The 13,372-nt window shown below is 38.3% G+C and overlaps 1 pseudogene; it reads left to right on the plus strand.

The window, feature by feature from the left end:
- The first annotated feature begins 8,292 nt into the window (after nucleotides 1-8,292).
- On the plus strand, nucleotides 8,293-8,994 carry LOC110302269 (large ribosomal subunit protein uL1 pseudogene; annotated as a pseudogene).
- Nucleotides 8,995-13,372: the final 4,378 nt, after the last annotated feature.

Consider the following 13,372-nt stretch of genomic DNA (forward strand, 5'->3'; position numbering starts at 1 on the left):
CATATTAGGGACTCACATTCTGTATCTCAAGAGACTACAGGACCAGCTACCCATTCACAACAAGCCAACTAAAGGAGCCAGCATAACTGTGAAAAAGGACAAAGAGGTGATAGAGTGACTTCAAGTTTGATCTGAGGACAAAGTCCCAATGATAAGCAAGGGGGTAGGTGTGGTCCTTGCCACAGAAGTCTCAGCTGATTTTCTACACGTTTACCTGCCAGGTAAGCCAGGAATTACCATGGCCAAGCCTTTATGAAAGGCTTCTTGCATTGTCTGCATTACTGCATTGCCATAGTAATCAACATTCCAGGACTAAAGTTATTTGCTTTCCTGGATTTAAGCCCTTTCTCCCAGTGCAGACTCCTGGTAATTGTTTGGCTTTGGACCCCGAGACAAGGGACTGGGGTGCATATTTTACACACCAAAGCAGACCTGGCCTCAAGGTTCTCCCAGTATCCCTCAGCCCCTACCTCGCAAACTCTGCCCCCAACTCTGAACTTTCCAGTCCAGGGCTGCCCTTCCCCTAGAGACTCCTCCCCATATAATCCAGTCATTAGCTCTCTCCTCTCCCCTCTCCTCCCCTCTCCCCTCTCCTCCCCTTTCCCATCTCCCCTCTCCCTCTCCTCCTCTCCTCCTCTCCCCTCTCCTCCTCTCTCCTCCTCTCTCCTCCCCTCTCTACTCCCCTCTCTCCTCCTCTCTCCTCCTCTCTCCTCCTCTCTCCTCCTCTCTCTTCTCTCTCCCCTTTCCCCCTTTCTTTTCCTCCTCTTCTTCCTATTCTCTTCTGTCTCTTTGTGTGTGCCCTTTTCTTTCTTTCTCTCCCTCCCCTGTCCCATCTCTCTATAGCAAATCCCCTGCCCTCAATCATGGGAGCCAGTGAACTCACCCACCAGAGAGTATTGACCAATAAACCTGCCTTTAATCTAATCTAATCTGGTTTATATTGGCTCATTTAGCCAGCATCAGAAAAATAACCTATCAGTAACCACTGGTGAGAAGAGATGCTGGTCTATCGTTTGAGTTTTATAATCATCAATCACCATTCTCTCTCACTCCTGGTAAAGGTCAATCTGGGGCCAAAACGGAAACTCTTCAACATCCTTCTCCACTCCCTCCTTTCTGCCCTGTGATGACCCAAGTGGACTGTGGACTGTAGATTCTGACTCTTACAGAGACAAGCCCTCCCACACCCTCCCTTATTCCTGAAGTTGTTTTTTTTCCCCCTTCAACTAAAGCCTCACTGTTTTAAGGGGGTTCCTCTTGTCTGTTTTTCTTTCTTTCTGACCTATCACTATGTACAGTGTCAAAATGCAAAGCTACAGTGAAAATGTTGAACCTGGACACAGGCTATTAGAAATGAGTTTCAGCAGTTAAACAGAAAGCAAGGCATACAAAAGAACAAAATTTGAGTGTCAATGACACCAGCTTGTTTTACAAAATTATTATCAAATAAACATGGGCAATATACTTGGCATTTGGGTTGTTGAAGATATTATGACAACATACAAAACCTTACTGCGTTTTATGATATGAGAAATGATCAGTGTTTGGTAAACGTTACAGTGAATTAGCAGAATGTAACTGCCATTAAAATTGATAGTCAACTATACATACATATATGCATAGCTACACTCAAGGGCCTGTATACATTTCTAAACAATTCTTTGAATACATCTATATTAGATTTAAAGATTGAATTTTGAACTCTTCATATAGCTTGCTATCCAGGAAATTTTGCCAACTTTTATTAGCATATAATTTCTAGGATTTCACAATGTCACAAAACTTTTAATATTGTTTAAATGTGCTGTTCATAAATAGTACACCCATTTCTTATAATCGATAGTTTAGATCAAACAAAATTCAAGTTTAATTTTTTTTTCGAGACAGGGTTTCTCTGTATAGCCCTGGCTGTCCTGGAACTCACTCTGTAGACCAGGCTGGCCTCGAACTCAGAAATCTGCCTGCCTCTGCCTCCCGAGTGCTGGGATTAAAGGTGTGTGCCACCATGCCCGGCAAATTTAAATTTTTATGTGTGCTTCTTGTTTTTCCTTTTTTGGTTAAAATATATTAGAACACTTTTTTGGCTGCTTTTAAAAATACTTCTGGTATTTTTGTTAAGTTTTAAGCTGAACTAACTTAAGTTTTATGGTCTAATCCAATAACCTATAATTTGTTCATTCAATTACTCTAATTTTCTATGTCCATATTTGGAATGCATTTCATACCATTCTATAAGAAATTTTAACTAAAAATTTTAGTGAAGGCTTCTTTAGTGCTAAATGATTGAAAATATTTTACATAGACCTCAAACATGTAATTCACTTGGGTTTAGAAAGCTCCAAAACTGTGGTCATTTTAAGAAAGTTGCAAAGGTGCTGAACTATTTCATTCAGAGTTTCAGCTGAAATTCTGATTTCAAGATAATCCTTGGTTTCTAGAGCTTTCGGTCTCTTAGTGAACTGCAGCCAGTGCGGCATCTCCTAAAATGTGAGCACAGCCTACCTCTCTGTGACCGCTTGCATTACCTTTTATTACAATGTGACAAATATCCAGTTAATGTGATTAATGTAATTACTAGTTTCTTCTTCTCTGTTTTGAACGATGTTAGAACTTCTGTGTCATGCTCATTGTGGGCTGCCATTTCCATTCATCTGTGGTTACATTTAAAGGATGTTTAAAAATGAGATCCTCGATGGTCACATGAGATCCCCGATGGTCACATGAGATCCACATGATTTTACTCCATCTGCTGAGTTTTGCTTATGTGAACAAGTCTCAGTCTTTCCAGAGTTCCCTGAGTGCTTTGATTTTGTTTGTTTGTTCACTTGTTTTGCTCTAATGTTCCTTTCTTCCTTCCTTTTTATTTTATTTTGTTTTTTACCTTCATGAACATCACTCTGTAGACTAAGCTGTCCTTAAACTCACAGAGAGCTCCAGCTGCCTCTGCCTCTGCAGTGCAGAATTAAAGGTGAGTGCCACTATGTCCTTTTTTCTTTGTACTTTCTTAATGCTCCTCCCTCAGGTGTACACTACATCCGTTGATGCTCAGTCTTGACTTCTTGACATCCTGTACCTGGAGAAATGTCCTTGTGACTTCATCTTATAGGATACAGATGTGGCAAGCTGTAGGAAGGACAGATGGTTTTCTAGTCACAGAATTTTCCATATCCTTCTAGGTACTCCCAGACTCTCTGGCCCACATGCTCATTATTACTGTTCATGCCTGACCATGAAGACTTGTCCAAATGTGAACAAGGGAGAGAAGGTGTCTGAGCAGCCCCACCTCTCAATCGTGATGGTTGCTACCTCAGTCCTTCCTCTTTAGCACATGAATCACATCTAAATTTGGCACTACCCCTTCCTCTGTCCCCCACACCACCTTAAGCTTCTCATCAGAAGTGTTCTTGTACATAGCCCTTGAGCTGTGAATTCCTCCTCTAATCCGATTCCACTGGCTGTCGTCTTCTGGTGACTCATTTCTGGTCCCCTGAGAGGATGGCTTTTCTATTTCTAGTTCTGTTCTAGGTTTGTAGAAAAAAAAATACACTGTTGCTAGTTACACAGAAGTTCTAGAAGTCTATTCCAAAGTAGTGTGACTTAAATAATGACTAGGTACTGTTACTGCAAGAAAGTAGTAAGAAGAGAATTTGAAAGCTTCACTACAAATATATGCTTACTCTGACTTGAACATTGCAGAGCGTATGTGCTTATTAAAATTTACAGGGTATGCTATGAATAGGTACACTTTTTCATATGTTAAGGAAAGTGTGTCTGTGATCAAATAATGGAGAATTATCTAGAGTATGTAGTCAGTCGAGAATCCTTAGGTAATCTTGAAATATCCCTTTGCAGTGTGAACTTTAGTGTTCAGGTCACTAAAGCAATGACATTGAGGGATGATCCAGCCCAGGAACAACAAATTTGGCCAAAGGACTGTTTTCACAACATCTACCCTTCCTTCATGCATGCAAACCTGAAGAAAGACTCTGTCCACTGAGGGTGAACAGGAGAATATACACAGGACATTCATTTCTAACTTCGTATCATAGAAATACAATCCAACAGTGGAAAGTAGGTAATGGTCTCAGGCTGTCTCAGTCAGGGCTTCTAATCCTGGACAAAACATCATGATCAAGAAGCAAGATGGGGAGGAAAGGGTTTATTCAGCTTACACTTCCTCATTGCTGTTCATCACCAATGAAAGTCAGGACTGGAACTCACACGGGGTAGGAACCTGGAGGCAGAAGCTGATGCAGAGGCCATGGGTGGGGGTGGGGGTGGCGGTGAGGGGTGAGGGGTGAGGGAATGCTGCTTAATAGATTGCTTCCCCTGGCTTTCTCAGCTTGCTTTCTTATAGATTACCAGCTCAGGGATGGCACCACCTACAATGGGCCCTCTCACCCTTGATCACTCTCATGGAGGCATTTCCTCAAGCCTTTCTCTGATGATTCCAGCTTGTGACAAGTTGACACACGAAACCAGCCAGTACACAGGCCTATCTAGAGAGCTCCTGGAGCAGACTAGATGCTCATAGGTGACACATAGCCCCAGCCTTTTGGACTTCTAATTTAGCCAGCATTATATCTCCTATGACCATGAGAACACAACAGTCATGGGTAGTAGCCCTACCCATGACCAGTGCTATGGTGGTCTTCCTTAGCCATGGACTAAGAGTAGGAAACACGTTGATAGTGTTAGCAGACCTAACAATTTAGGGAGGGTCTATTTATTAATGGTGACTCTTCCCAGGGGCAGTCAGAGTCTTAATGACTGACTCTACTGTACTGATTGCAAAAGAGCATCTGGTCTACCCTGATTTTAGTGAAAGGCTTATGAATAGGAGATACTCTCTATTGGTGCTGCCCTCCTTCATTCTGAGCCCAAACCAGGAAATTATAGGACTTTGATTATCCTCAGTGCTCAATTTGTAATAACACAATGATAATAGGTCCTCAGAATAGTTAAATTAGGCAATGTCCAGTGCTGAAATAAATGAATGGACTGTATGTTCAGAGAAAATAAGAAGACTGCTTAGAGTTTCTGAAATAGTGTGTACACAGGTGTGCATCCACACTCACAGAAACACACCCACATCCATACCCACACAAACACACCCACATAAACACACACCCACATCCACACTCACAGAAACACACCCACATCCATACCCACATAAACACACCCACATAAACACACACCCACATCCACACTCACACCCACACCCACACAAACACACTCCCATATACCCTCTCCACACACACTCACACAAATTTGCCACATACATGTCCATACACCCACACTGGTGTACACACACACACACACACACACACACACACACTAAGAAGCTGAGAGCTTCCACAACAAACAAGAAACGGAGACAGGAAACTGCAAATGTTGGAAGATGTTGAAACCTTAAAGCCTGCTTCCAGTGACACACCTCCTCAGCTTCCCAAACAGTACTTCCAAATCCTGCCATCATGCTTGCCTGAAGCCACACTTCCCTGCTGGGATGGTGATAGACTCTTTACCACTCTGGAACCATAAATCCAAATAAGCCCTTCCTTCTGCAAAAAGCTTTGGTCATGGTACTTTATCACAGCACTAGAAAAATAATAGTTGAGTTGGTGTATTTGAAGGGAGATTTTAAAATAGCCAAAGTGTAGAAGACTTGTTTGAAGAAATAATAATAGAGTATTTCCAAACCTACAAAAGGGATAATATGATATATATTTTCTAGCTATGATAAATGTTTTCTAGAAAGATTTAATGCATCCAGGTCTATAAGATATTTCCCATATTATATACAGACATGACCTAGAAGAAATATCAAAGCAAATTGATGAAGACAGGAGGGAGAGGTTAATGAATAATAGAGAAATCACTGGATTAAATAAACACAATAATAGCTATTCAAGTTCACAGTGTTTTAATATAGTAACCATGGTATATAAACTATCATCTCTTTAGTATGAGAAAGAAAATAATAAGAACATAAGTAGATAATAAATATGAAAAGATGTAAACAGAATTAGCAAGGATTCAAAGCATCAGAAGGAATGGAGTACAAGTTCAGAATTTTCCTACCCTCTTTGGTTTATGTTCTTCTCTTTATGATCATATTAGACTACTATCATTTCAGAGTAGCTTGTCATAATAAAAAGATGCATTTTGTAAGCCTCATGCTAACCATAACGTAAAATCTTATCATAAACAAATCTAATTTAATAAACAACGAATCTCAGCACACTGCTAGAGTAGATTATGTAACCACAAAGGACAAGTATGAGGATAAGAAAAAAAAACTTAAGCTTTTTTTTCTATATTATATTTTCTCTAATTTAAATATAATGATGCCACTTTTTCCCCTTTCCCTGTCCTATCTCCTAACCTCCCCACGTCCCCCAAATTCATGGAGTTCTCTTCTTTAACTAGTGTATTTACATGTACATATAGATAAATCAACTTATAAATACAATCTGCTGAGTCTAGCCAGGGTTGCCAGCCTGTTTCTATAGCTAACCATTTGGTATTGGCTAACCAATCACAGGGCTCATCCTGGAGAAGATGAATTCTCCCTTTCTTAACAGTAGCTAGTTACTTGTAGCTGTTCATTTAGGTATGGGGCCTGGGATGATTTCCCCCATTTACATTAAGGTCTCAGCTGCTGTTGGAATTGTTCAGGTCTTACTTAGGTCCAGTTATCCAATTATTAACTGGACTGTTTTCTTGTCTATTAGTCTTTTGAGTTTTTCCTATGTTGCGAATATTAATCTGTCAGATGTGTATGTAGCCGGGAAAGACTCTCTCCCATTCTGTGCTAGAGTGAGTTCTTCACTCAATCAATGGTTTCCTTAGTTGTACAGGAGCTTAGTCTTATGAGGTTCTGCCTGAAAATACTGGGTCTTGATTTTGGAGTAAAGAGGGTACTCTTGAGAAAGTCTTTTGCCAACCTGTATTTCACAAAGGTTATCTTGAAATTTGGAACGGCCTTCCCTCCAGCATTTGCCCTTTTATTTGTGATAGTGTTTGTTTTGGCTTTGTGTTCTTTTAGCAGTTTCTTTGTGTCAGATTTCATGTTTAGGTGTTTGTTCCATTGGAGCTATTTATGTGCAGGGTGACAGAGACAGGACATGCTTTTCTGCATGTGAACATTCCATGTTCCCAGAACATTTGTTGCCAATGATGTTGTTGTACCCATCATACATTTTTGGCATCTTGGTCACATTTCAGATGGTTCTTATTAGATGTAATGATATTTGGGCTGCTTTTTGTTCCATTGGTCTACAAGTCTGAATTTTTGCCAGTACCATACTGTTTTGCTTTGTTTTTGTTATCAAGAGTTCAACAATACATCCTGAGATCTGGAATGGTAATCGTTGCAGCATTTGTCCTTTTGTTCAGTATTGTTTTAACTACCTGGAGTCTTATGTGGTTCTCTATGAATTTTAGGATATTTTTTTTTCTGTTTCTATGAAGAATGTTGTGGGTATCTTGATTGGGATTTCATTGAATCTGTAAATAGATTTTCACAGGATGGTCTTTTTCACAGTAGTAAGTCTACCAACTCATGAGCAGGGGAGGCATTTCTAATTTCTGGTATCTTCCTCAGTTACTTTCTTCAGAGGTTTAAATTTTCCTTGTAGAGGTCCTTTATCTCCTTGGCCAGGATGATACCAAGATTTTTCTCTTGTCTTTGATATATTGTGACTCGGTGTGTGTCCAAGACCTCTTTCTCAGTATTTTCATTGTTGGTATATATAAAGGCCTTTTCATCCCCTTTTCCTATCTTTATGATCATATTAGGCTGCTATCATATTAAGGTAGCTCATGGTAATAAAAAGATTTTTTTTTGTAAGCCTCATGCTTACCATAAAGTAAAACCTGGTAATAAACAAACCTAATTTAATAAAGAAGGAATCAAAGTACACAGCTAGAGGACATTACTTCATCATAAAAGATAAGTGTAAGAGAGAGAATAAAAGAAAAAAGACAAACTTCAACCCTACTTTCCCATACCAAATATTCTAGACATACCTTCTTCTTTCTCCCAAGATGCTCCCTAGAATAAATACAAACATTATTTTTAAAATTAATAATTTAGCAAGTAAATCTAAAGTAAATGTATTGACTGATATTCAATTAAAACATAAACATCAATTAAACTATCAAATATAGAAAGTATTCTTACAGTAAGTTCTTTTCTTCTGTGTTAAGTGAATTAATTTTTTAATGAAAAGAAATAGTGTAATTGAATGGATTAAAATTTGTATAAGTGCTTCCTTTCCGGTTTCCGCGGCAGCCGCAGCCATGAGCAGCAAAGTCTCACGCGACAACCTGTACAAGGCGGTGCCGGAAGTCCTGCACGGGAACCAGCGCAAGCGCTGCAAGTTTCTGGAGACGGTGGAGCTGCAGATCAGCCTGAAGAACTACGACCCTCAGAAGGACAAACGTTTCTCGGGCACCGTCAGGCTCAAGTCCACCCCACGCCCCAAGTTCTCGGTGTGCGTCCTGGGGGACCAGCAGCACTGTGATGAAGCCAAGGCCGTGGATATCCCCCACATGGACATCGAGGCGCTCAAGAAGCTTAACAAGAACAAGAAGTTGGTCAAGAAGCTGGCCAAAAAGTACGATGCCTTTTTGGCCTCCGAGTCTCTGATTAAGCAGATCCCACGTATCCTGGGCCCAGGCCTAAACAAGGCTGGCAAGTTCCCCTCCCTGCTGACACACAATGAAAACATGGTGGCCAAAGTGGATGAGGTGAAATCTACAATCAAGTTCCAGATGAAGAAGGTGCTGTGTCTGGCCGTCGCTGTCGGCCACGTGAAGATGACCGATGATGAGCTAGTCTACAACATTCATCTGGCTGTCAATTTCTTGGTGTCCTTGCTTAAGAAAAACTGGCAAAACGTACGGGCTCTGTACATCAAGAGCACCATGGGCAAGCCCCAGCGTCTGTATTAGGATGCTCCAATAAACCTCAGTGCTGCCACTCAAAAAAAAAAAATTTGTATAAGAATATAGTCGTTAAAAGTAAATTGCTTCACCTCCCAGGAAACACTTAGACCTTCAAGGAGAGGGATAGGATAATTTTTATAAAATTAAATCAATAGGAAAACAAAAATATCCATCTTTTCATATACAATGGAGATAAAATCATTAAAAGTAAAAAGAGGCAAGGAACATCACTATGAAATCATAAAAAGCCAATTGTGTGGAAGGAAGTAATTCCAATTATGTATATGCTCAATATCTGAGAAACCAAATACTAATAGACATAGATGGAGAGGTAGATGCCAAAACACAAAAATAATAGGTTATAATATTGATATCTCAGAAACAAATTATACAGACAAAAAATCAACAATGAAGCAAGGAGATTAAAAAAAAAAAAAACTCTAAAGAAAACAGTCATAGCCGGGCTGTGGTGTGCATGCCTTTAATTCCAGCACTTGGGAAAAAGGCAGGCAGATTTCTGAGTTTGAGGCCAACCTGGTCTACAGAGTGAGTTCCAGGACAGCCAAGGCTATACAGAGAAACACTGTCTTGAAAAAAAAAAAAAAGAGAGAGAGAGAGAGAAAGAAAAGAAAGATAACAGTCATAACACACAATTACAGGCTGCCCCATCCTAATAGCACAAAATGCATATTGTCAATAAGCTTTAGAGAACTGAAATAATGTTGGATAGCCTTCATTTCTAACCTCAGTGCAATAAAACTAGTAAACAAGTGATTTAGAAACTATGAAAGTAGGTGGCTTTTATTTCATTAAAATTAAACTCAAATAAAGTTAAATGCTGTGGGATGAAGAAATGGCTCAGGGGTTGAAAGCACTGGCTGCTCTTTCAGAAGACCTGAGTTAAACTCCCAGCAACCACAAGACAGCTCTCAACTGTCTATATAACTCTAGTCCCTAGGCTGCCCTCTTCTGGACCTCAAGTTCACTCCAAGGATTTAGTGAAAAGACACATATGTGAACAGAACACTCATACACAGAGAATAATAAAATAATAATCATAAAATCAATGAAGGAAGAACATTAAGAAGAAAATTAAATTCCTTAAAATATACCAAAGTTAATACTATGCAGTTCAGGCATATGAGCTCTATGAAAAAATTTGGAAGAATCAACCTTGACCTCAAAAAGTGGAAAGATCTCAAATAATAAACAGGACTAGAGTTTAAGAAACTAGAATATTAACAACAAACAAATTTCAAAATGAATTTACAGAAGTAAATGATAAGGATCAGGCTATATAAATGAAATAGATGATAGAGATTAAATATGAAAGATCAGAAATACAAGGAACATTGGGTTAAAATGATAAAATAGACAAACCCGTGTTGGATGAGATGGCTCCGCAGTTAGAGCACAGACTGCAGTTCCAGAAGACTGGGATTCGATTTCCAGCACTCACATATGGGATTCAATTCCGATCACCAATTGGTTAACTCGAGCTCCAGGAGACCCAGGGCCCTCTTTGAGCCTCCACAGGCATCAGATACACATGTGGTTCATAGACATACATCCAGACAAAACACAAATATATATATAAAATAAAACTTATTTTAAAAATAGTTTAGAAGAATGAATCTCACTAAAATATCTACATTATGCAAATAAATCTATGGGTTAAATCCCTTTATCAATAATCCTTTAGAAACAAAAAAGACATCCCTAAAACTTATGTGGACCCACAAGATATATCAAATTATTGGATACCATGAATTTTAAGAAAGAAGAATTAAGTAGGAGCCAGTGTTTGAATAACTTCAATATACTCACAAAGTTTAGGTCATCAAAACAGAATGTTGTTTACAGACTATATATGTATAGATAAAGAGAATAAAGAACCTTAAATCAAATAGACACCACACACACACACACACACAGATATAATTTTCTATAAGAGTAGAGTACCCAAAGTGGAACAATAATGTCCCTACTAGATACCACAGGCTAACAAATGAAAAACTCAGTAGCAGCAATGGGTTAGCTCTTGTTTATTTGTTGGTCAGTAAAGTCTCATAGACCCTCAAGCATTGCTATCTATTGACAGTTCTTGTGGTTACTCACTAGAACTCTATGGTTAGACTTAACTGTTGAAAACACTATAACAGCCATAGGTCCATATGTTTGAATGCTTGTTTACCATCTGTTGAAACTGTTTGAAAAGGATTAGGCGTTGTAGCCTTGTTGAGGAGGTGTGGCCTTGTTAGAGGAGGTATGCTAGTGAGAATGGGCTTTGAGGTTTCAAAAGCCCATGCCAGGCCCAGTGTTTCTCTGTCTGCCTGCTGCCTGTGGATTAGGATGTAAATCTCTCAGCTATTGTTCCAGTACCATGCCTATCTGCTTCCTTCCATGGAGATCATGGATGAAACTTTCTTTCATAACAATTGCCTTGGTTATGGTACCTATTCGGAGCAATAGAACAGTAACTAAGACATTGAGTCACCAAACACAGAAATCAAGTTGGTGCTTTTCAGAATCTTCGTCCCTCCTGGCTAGCTTTCATAGCACTGGAAGGTGCGATGCACACTACCAGAGAGAAGTACTCATGCATCTGACTCAGCTTTGAACTTTACAAGGTAAAAAATGTCTTTTCTTAGAATATGTTGAGGAAATTGGATCCCTTTATGGAATGACGCTGGATTCTCATTTCTTAGAATGTCCACTCAAATATGTTTAAGATGCAAATATAAGACCTGAATTTCATAAATGATTACAACAAAACATGACAAAAATGCTGTGTTATACTGGGATGGGCAATAATATTTGAATAAGACCCTACAGTACAAGAAACAAATGCAAAAAAATGAATAAAATTACATCATTCTAAAATGCTTCTGCATATCAATGGGTCAAATCAACCACCTTTCAGAGATAATCTATAGAATGGGAAAATATTTATGAACTGTATATGTGATTTAGAGTTGATATCTATAATATCTGTATGATGTGTAAAATATATATAAGCTGTATAAACATATACATTATAAAACTTCAATAATAAGTAAAATTTCTAAATATCTGGTTTAAAAATGTGTAAAATACCAAAATGGGTATTTTTGAAAGAGGACATTCAAATGTCTAAATAATGTAAGATAAAGTGTTCAACATCACTATTCATCAGTTAATAAATAAATAAGTAATAAATAAAGTTAGTATGGTACATAAAATTCTATATAAAAAGTAGCATTGCCAAGAAGGAAAAGGTAAATGTCTAAAAGGATATGGAAAAAGGGAAATTCTCGAATACTATTGTTGGGTTTGTGAAGTAATAAAGCCATATGGTAAACAATGTAAAAATTCTTCATACAATTAGAGTTAATTTTGGTGGTGTAGGCCTGCTAGTCTAGTTGGTAGAGTGTAGGAGAAATGCTGATATGTAGCAAAATGCCAAAAGCTCAAAGACCATATATTGAAAGTAGTACTGCCATGTGATTCATCAGTCTCTGCTCTGGGTTTAGATCTAAGTAAATAAAATAAATGGGGTGAAGAGATGCCTGTGCTTCTCTGTTCATTGAAACGACTATTACCCAAGTAATAGAAACAATTTACGTATCCATCAACTGATGCATGGGAGAAAAAGTAGGATGTGTAAGTATTTGGCCATTATTCTTAAATCAGGACAGGTAGAATTATCTTATTTGTGAACACATGGCTGGACTTAGTCATCATTATCTTAAAGGGTGTATGTCACATATAAAAAAACAAAACTTGCTTGGTCTCATATGTAAACCCTAGAAACAACTGATATCCTAGGAATTGAAAATACAATGATTGTTTTCAGAACTAGCATGAGGGCCCTATATTATAAAAAAAAAGAAGAGAGAGAAGGAAGGAAATAAAACTGTAAGTAAGACAGGAGAAACCCTTCTGGAAGTTAACTATGAAGAAACAAAAAATAAATACCTTAAAATCAATTTTAATATTATACAATTTATACATGTTAACATTAATATCCATAGTGTTTTCACATTGGGTAGTGTTACAAATACATTTAACTTATTTTGTGGCATTGGGACTTAACTTCAGTGCTTACTTCTGCTACGTGCTCTAGTGCTGAGCAACACACCCATCCCTCCTTCACTTTTCTGTTGCGGTTTTGTTTTCCTTCCAGAAAAATAGTTTCTTAAATTGCCTCAATTTTAATAAGGTCAGTGATACTGGGAACTAAGATTTTTATCATACATTCTTGAGAGGCAAAAATTTAAAATATTCTTGACTACCAACTTCTGATGCCACAGATACATTCTGTCTTCAGTGATATTGATGATTTCAAATATCTCTCTTCATTTTGTCATTCGTCAAAATGTTTCACCTTTATGTCATTGCTTAGAGAAACGTGTTCAACTCATTGGAAATTTCCCTA

This window comes from Mus caroli, unplaced genomic scaffold (genome assembly GCF_978045245.1).
Source record: "Mus caroli unplaced genomic scaffold, Mus_caroli_1 scaffold_11, whole genome shotgun sequence".
NCBI lineage: Eukaryota > Metazoa > Chordata > Mammalia > Rodentia > Muridae > Mus > Mus caroli.